Source organism: Dama dama, chromosome 11 (assembly GCF_033118175.1).
Source record: "Dama dama isolate Ldn47 chromosome 11, ASM3311817v1, whole genome shotgun sequence".
Taxonomy (NCBI): Eukaryota; Metazoa; Chordata; class Mammalia; order Artiodactyla; family Cervidae; genus Dama; species Dama dama.
The window spans coordinates 102,869,682-102,877,277 of NC_083691.1; the positions used below are offsets into that span (position 1 = coordinate 102,869,682).

Genomic DNA, 7,596 nt, shown 5'->3' on the forward strand with positions numbered 1-7,596 from the left:
GTGGGCCTTAGAAAGCATCACTATGAACAAAGCTAGTGGATGTGATGGAATTCCAGTTGAGCTATTTCAAGTCCTGAAAGATGATGCTGTGAAAGTGCTACACTCTATATGCCAGCAAATTTGGAAAACTCAGCAGTGGCCACAGGACTGGAAAAGGTCAGTTTTCATTCCAATCCCTAAGAAAGGCAATGCCAAAGAATGCTCAAGCTACTGCAGAATTGCACTCATCTCACACGCTAGTAAAGTAATGCTCAAAATTCTCCAAGCCAGGCTTCAGCAATACGTGAACCATGAACTTCCAGATGTTCAAGTTGGTTTTAGAAAAGGCAGAGGAACCAGAGATCGAATTGCCAACATCAGCTGTATCATCAAAAAAGCAAGAGAGTTCCAGAAAAAAAAAAAAAAACAACAACATCTATTTCTGCTTTATTGACTATGCCAAAGCCTTTGACTGTGTGGATCACAATAAATTGGAAAATTCTGAAAGAGATGGGAATAACAGACCACCTGACCTGCCTCTTGAGAAACCTGTATGCAGGTCAGGAAGCAACAGTTAGAACTGGACATGGAACAACAGACTGGTTCCAAATAGGAAAAGGAGTATGTCAAGGCTGTATATTGTCACCCTGCTTATTTAACGAATATGCAGACTGCATCATGAGAAACGCTGGGTGGAAGAAGCACAAGCTGGAATCAAGATTGCCAGGAGAAATATCAATAACCTCAGATATGCAGATGATACCACCCTTATGGCAGAAAGTGAAAAGGACCTAAAAATCCTCTTGATAAAAGTGAAAGAGGAGAGTGAAAAAGTTGGCTTAAAGGTCAGCATTCAGAAAACTAAGATCATGGCATCTGGTCCCATCACTTCATGGGAAATAGATGGGGAGACAGTGAAAACAGTGTAAGACTTAATTTTGGTGGGCTCCAAAATCACTGCAGATGGTGATTGCAGCCATGAAATTAACAGATGCTTACTCCTTGGAAGGAAAGTTATGACCAACCTAGATAGCATATTGAAAAGCAGAGACATTCCTTTGCCAACAAAGGTCCATCTAGTCAAGGCTATGGTTTTTCCACTGGTCATGTATGGATGTGAGAGTTGGACTGTGAGGAAAGTTGAGCGCCGAAAAATTGATGCTTTTGAACTGTGGTGTTGGAGAAGACTCTTGAGAGTCCCTTGGACTGCAAGGAGATCCAACCAGTCCATCCTAAAGGAGATCAGTCCTGGGTGTTCATTGGAAGGACTGATGCTGAAGCTGAAATTCCAATACTTTGGCCACCTGATGTGAAGAGCTGACTCATTGGAAAAGACCCTGATGCTTAGGGGCAGGAGGAGAAGGGGATGACAGAGGATGAGATGGCTGGATGGCATCACCGACTCGATGGGCATGAGTTTGAGTAGACTCCGGGAGTTGGTTGACGACAGGGAGGCCTGGCATGCTGCGATTTATGGGGTCGCATAGAGTCGGATGCGACTGAACGACTGAACTGAACTGAACTGAAACAAACGATAGGAGTGCATTCCAAAACAGAAATATTGAAGAACATGTAACCGGAATCTAACTGACATCTCAGATCACACGCTTAAGTGCTGTGAGAGATGGCTAAGGCAATGATGATAGAAAGGCAGCATAATTATACTAATCAATATTTATTGATATAGGGACTTGATGGACTATCTATCCATTTCCCTGTCCATATACATATATACACACATATATATGTTGTATATGTATATATATTTTTACATGTGCACACATATAAATAATATTCACACATTTAATTAGTTATATAATGCACATATATGTTCATTAACTATAATTTTAACAATTATATGAAAAATATAATATATATATATACCCCAAATATATATATATATAAATATAAACTTGCAATTATTTTCTCTCATTCTAAGGGTTGTCTTTTCATTTTGTTTATGGGTTCCATTGTAGTGCAAAACCTTTAAAATTTAATGAGGTTTCAATCATTTATTTTTGTTTGTATATTCATTACTCTAGGAGGTGGATCCAAAAGAACTTTCTGTGATTTATGTCAAAGAGTTTTCTGGTTATGTTTTCCTCTAAGAGTTTTATAGTGTCTGGCCTTACATTCAAGTTTTTAATCCATTTTGAGTTTATTTGTGTGTATGGTGTTAGGAAGTGTTTTAATTTCATTGTTTTATATACAACTGTCCAGTTTTCCCAGCGCCACTTATTGAAGAGACTGTTTTTTCTCCATTATATATTCTAGCTTACTTCGTCATAAGTTAGGGGACCACAGGTGCATGGGTTTGTCTCTGTGTTTTCTATTCTTCTTTCACTGATCTCTGTTTAAATGCTGGAGAGGTTGTGAAGAAAATGGATCCCTCCAACACTGTTGACAGGAAGGTATATTTATGTAGCAGCTATGGAGAAGAGTATGAAATTTTCTTCAATTCAGTTCAGTCACTCAGTCATGTCCGACTGCTTGTGACCCCATGAACTGCAGCACTCCAGGCCTCCCTGGCCATCACAAACCCCCAGAGTCCACCCAAACCCATGTCCATCGAGTCAGTGATGCCATCCAACCATCTCATCTTCTGTCGTCCCCTTCTCCTCCTGCCCTCAATCTTACCCAGAAACAGGGTCTTTTCAAATGAGTCAGCTCTTCACATCAGGTGGCCACAGTATGGGAATTTCAGCTTCAACATCAGTCCATCCAATGAATATCCAGGGCTGATTTCCTTTAGGATGGACTGGTTAGATCTCCTTGCTGTCCAAGGGACTCTCAAGAGTCTTCTCCAACACCACAGTTCAAAAGCATCAATTCTTTAGTGCTCAGCTTTCTTTATAGCTCAACTCTCACATGCATACATGACTACTGGAAAAACCATTGTCTTGATTAGATGGACCATTGTTGACAAAGTAATGTCTCTGCTTTTTAATATGCTGTCTAGGTTGGTCATAACTTTCCTTCCAAGGAGTAAGTGTCTTTTAATGTCATGGCTGCAATCACCATCTGCAGTGATTTTGAAGCCCCCAAAATAAAGTCATCTACTGGTTCCACTGTGTCCCCATCTATTTGCCATGAAGTGATGGGACAAGATGCCATGATCTTAGTTTTCTGAATGTTGAGTTTTAAGCCAACTTTTTCACTCTCCTCTTTCACTTTCATCAAGAGGCTCTTTAGTTCTTCTTCACTTTCTGCCATAAGGGTGGTGTCATCTGCATATCTGAGGTTATTGATATTTCTCCCGGCAATCTTGATTCCAGCTTGTGCTTCCTCCAACTCAGAGTTTCTCATGATGTAAGCTAAAAATAGAACTACCACATGACCCATCAACCCCACACTTGTGCATACCTCTAGGAAAAAACAATTTGAAAACATACATGCACCACAATGCTCATTACAGCACTATTTATAATAGTCAGGACATGGAAGCAATCTAAATGCCCATCGATAGAGAAATGGATAAAAAAGTTGTACAAATATACAACGGAATGTCACTCAACCATGCTGTGCTGTGCTTAGCTGCTCAGTCCTCTCCGACTCTTTTTAACCCCACTGACTGTAGCCCAATGTGCTCCACTCTCCAGGGGATTCTCCAGGCAAGAATACTGGAGTGGGTTGTCATGCCTTCCTCCAGGGGATCTTCCCAACCCAGGGATCGAATTCAGGTCTCCCGCATTGCAGACAGATTCTTTACTGTCTGCAGTAAATGGGGAGTAGAGTCGGATGCGACTGAGCGACTGAACTGAACTGAACTGAAACAAGCGATAGGAGTGCATTCCAAAACAGAAATATTGAAGAACATTTCCTGGAAATGCCCTACTCAGTCATAAAAAGAACAAAATAATGCTATTTGAGTCAACATGGATGGACTTAGAGATTGTCATGCTGAGTAAAGTAAGTCAAACAAAGACAAATATCGTATGATATCACTTGTATGTGGGATTTTTAAAAAGAGGGTATAAATGAACTTATTTACAAACCAGAAGTAGAGTCTTGGATGTAGAAAATAAATTTATGTTTACAAGGGAATAAGGAGGGGCAGGGATAATTTGGGAGCCTGGGATTGACATGTTCACACTACCATATACAAACTAGATAGCTATAAAGGACCTGTTGTATACACAGGGAACTACTCGATACTCTGTTATGGCCTATATAGGAAAATAATCTAAACAAAAAGAGTGGATATATGTATATGCATAACAGATTCACTTTTCCATATACCTGAAACAAACAGAGCATTGTAAATTGACAATGTACCAATATATTTTAAAATGTCAAAACAACACACACACACACAAAGCCAGTGCTTGATGGATATCTTCAGTTTGATTTTCCTTCCATTATAACTGTAACTTGTATTCTCTAAATAAAATAAAATATTGCTGGCAAACATATGTGGTGGCCATTAATTAAAAATAGAAATTTTAGTAAGTATATTTAATATTCATTTATGTAACAATAGCACATACTATATTTCATTATGAATGCAATCTTGAATGCTTATGACAAGCCAATAACATAGAGATTATTTTAATTTCCATTTTATAGACAAACATTGAGGCCTAGAAGTCCATCTATCTTTCCTGAAGTTACAGGTCTATGAGGTGATAGAACAAGGATTTGGATTCGTAAAGGCTGAACCCAAAGCTAATGCTCTTAATCATTATATTCTACTCCCCATTTCAAAGCTAGAATAAAACCAGTTCATGACCACTTCATCAGTTCCTAATGTTTCCTGTGTTTTAGTTCACATTGCAGATGTTTAAATAAAGTGGATTAGAGGCATTTACTTTAGAGATAAGGAAGACATCTGAAACTGTTTTGAAAGCTTCCTTCTTATATTTCTTATATTTCTCAGCAGAACAATCTCGAGGATGGGTTTACTCTGGGAACTTCAGAGAATTGCTATTTGTTCTGAATTTGCTATTTGTGCTTTTGAAAGACATATTCCACTTTATAATATATTTGAGACATAACTGAGATAGCAAAAAAGGGACTGGAAATATCAGGAATTCTACTTCTTCCTGAGAGAAATGAAAGTATACTTAGAATTGAGAGTTTCTCCTTTAGGTAAATCACTTTTGAGGGCAGATGACTATTCACAATTATACACTCTGTTTGTATTAATAACATCTTCCAAAAATCATTTAAAATCACACCATTTCCCCTATTCAATTTGGCTGCAAATACTTCTGAAGCACATAAAAACTTCTAAGTTTTCTTTCCCTGTATAACATTGTGTTCTATTATCTAAACTTTATGCTTTCATATGCATGTGAGCATATTTTCTTCTCTTTTATATCTCTTACATTTGTTCATCCATTCAGTGATCTGAAGTACAAACAATAACAAATCCCTGTATAGTAAGTGTATGTGTCTGTGACTGTTTGTGTACTGGCATGAGGGATATTTAGACTAGATGAGCTTGTAACAAAATTATGACACTTCTATTCTATTTTATACATATGGGCCTCCTAATGCATCACATTAAACTTTTGAGTTGCCAGTTTAGACACTGAACTTTGCAATGTCCCAAAAAGTACAAATACATGAGAATTTTTTTATAAAAAATGTTGTTTTTGCTCTGTTGCTGATGTACAGGGAAGCCTTGTGTCCTGCAGTCCATGGGGTTGCAAAGAGTCGGACACAACTGAGCAACTTAACTGAACTGAACTGATTGAAAAATAAACTCTGACAGGGGATCATGATTAGAATTGGCAAGTTTGGTCCATGTAAGAATGAGAAGCTTTGGTATTCATCTTGTCTGTGAATTAAAAAAATAAAGTAAAGCAAAGCATACTTTGATTTTATTTATGCTATTCCCACAAGAGTCAAGCATTGTCATATATGTTAATTTGTACAGATTCACTAAAATCATGACTCAATAAGCAATCAATCCAGGCCCACAATTCATCTTTTGCTTTCTGAGTTAATTCTGACATGCCATAACTTTCTTATGGCATTTTTCACTTCTGCATTCCTCAATGTGTAGATGAGTAGATTGAGGAAGGGTGTTCCAAACACGTAAAATACTTCCAACATTTTGTCCATGGGGAATGTGGTTGGGGGCTGAGTATAAATAAATATACATGAGCCAAATGATAAGACAGCTACAATAACATGGGAAGTGCAGGTGGAGAGGGGCTTTTTCCTCCCTTTTGCACTGTGGTTCCACAGCGAATGCAAGATAACAATGTAAGAGATTATCAGAATAATAAAATTGCTTGCACAAAGTGCCCACTATTAATCACCATCAGTAAGTTCATCACATAAATATCCATGCAGGCAAGTTTCAACAGTGGCTGCATATCACAGCAATAGTGATCAATCAAATTGGATCTGCAGAAGGGCAATCTCAAGGCCAGAATAATCTGAGCCACAGAATGTGTAAAAGACCCTATCCATACAAGAACAATCAGGATGATGCAGACTTGCCGGCTCATAATGGTTGCATAATTCAAGGGCTTACAGATAGCCACATACTGATCTATGGCCATGAGGACCAGGACAAAGATCTCCATGCATCCATATAAATACAGTGCAAAGACACTGTCAGGCACTGTCAGGCACTCATTGTAAAATATGCTTTTCTTTGCAAACAGGGCATCCACAATTAATCTCTGGGCTACTGAAGTGGAAAAGCAGGTATCAACCAAAGACAAATAAAATAGGAAGAAGTACATGGGGCTCCCAAGTGTCTGGCTGAATTTTATGGTCATAATAATAAGCAAATTACACATCAATGTTCCTACATAGAAAATGAAGATTACAAATACCATTTTCTGTCTCTTAGGATCTTGAGTCAATCCTAACAGTATGAACTCCATTACACTGTTATTTTGCTGCATTGTTTCATGTGGTGAGGGCAAAACTCAGATGAGAAAGTATCTGCAAAGGAGAAAAAGAGAAAGAAAATGGCATGAATGCTATATGTGTGATAAGTCACTTTAGTCATGTCCCACTCTTTGTGATCCCATGGTCTGTAGTTGCCAGGGCCCTTTGTCCACGGAATTCTCCAGCCAAAAATACTAGAATGGATTGCTATTTCCTTCTCCAGGGGCTATTCCTGACCCAGGGATTGAACCAGTGTCTGTCTCCTGATTTGGCAGGTGGGTTTTTTTTTTTTACCACTAGCATGATAGAGCCCTAATAGGTACACATAATCATGGACTGCCACCTTCCAATGCATAATCATTTACTGCAATGCAATGCTTTATCTGAATTAAATGGAATTCACAATACTCATTCAACCTGTTTCTTAAATGCATCTGAAAATAGTAATATAAGATATTGAAAATAATAAGCAAATAATTCTTCAGATGCCATGAATATTAATTTGAGTTATTTCACAAGAGTGAATAACTTTTTCAGCTGAAGGTTATCTTCAATTTCTATCAAGGATATATTGATATTAATGTTCCCTATTGCAGAAGTAGAGAAACAGTTTACCTAATTTACACAATATGCTGTCACATCTTCAACAAAATGTCCAGTGATAAAATACTCTTCTAGTCAATATTGCTTTGAGTAATGATTGTCTAAACATTCCAGAATGTCTTTCATAATAAAACCTGAAGATTCTTGAGAATCTCTTGGACA

General features: G+C 37.9%; 1 pseudogene; it reads right to left on the bottom strand.

The window, feature by feature from the left end:
* Positions 1-5,907: 5,907 nt before the first annotated feature.
* Positions 5,908-6,845, bottom strand: LOC133065648 (olfactory receptor 4C11-like; annotated as a pseudogene).
* Between the last annotated feature and the right edge of the window lie 751 nt (positions 6,846-7,596).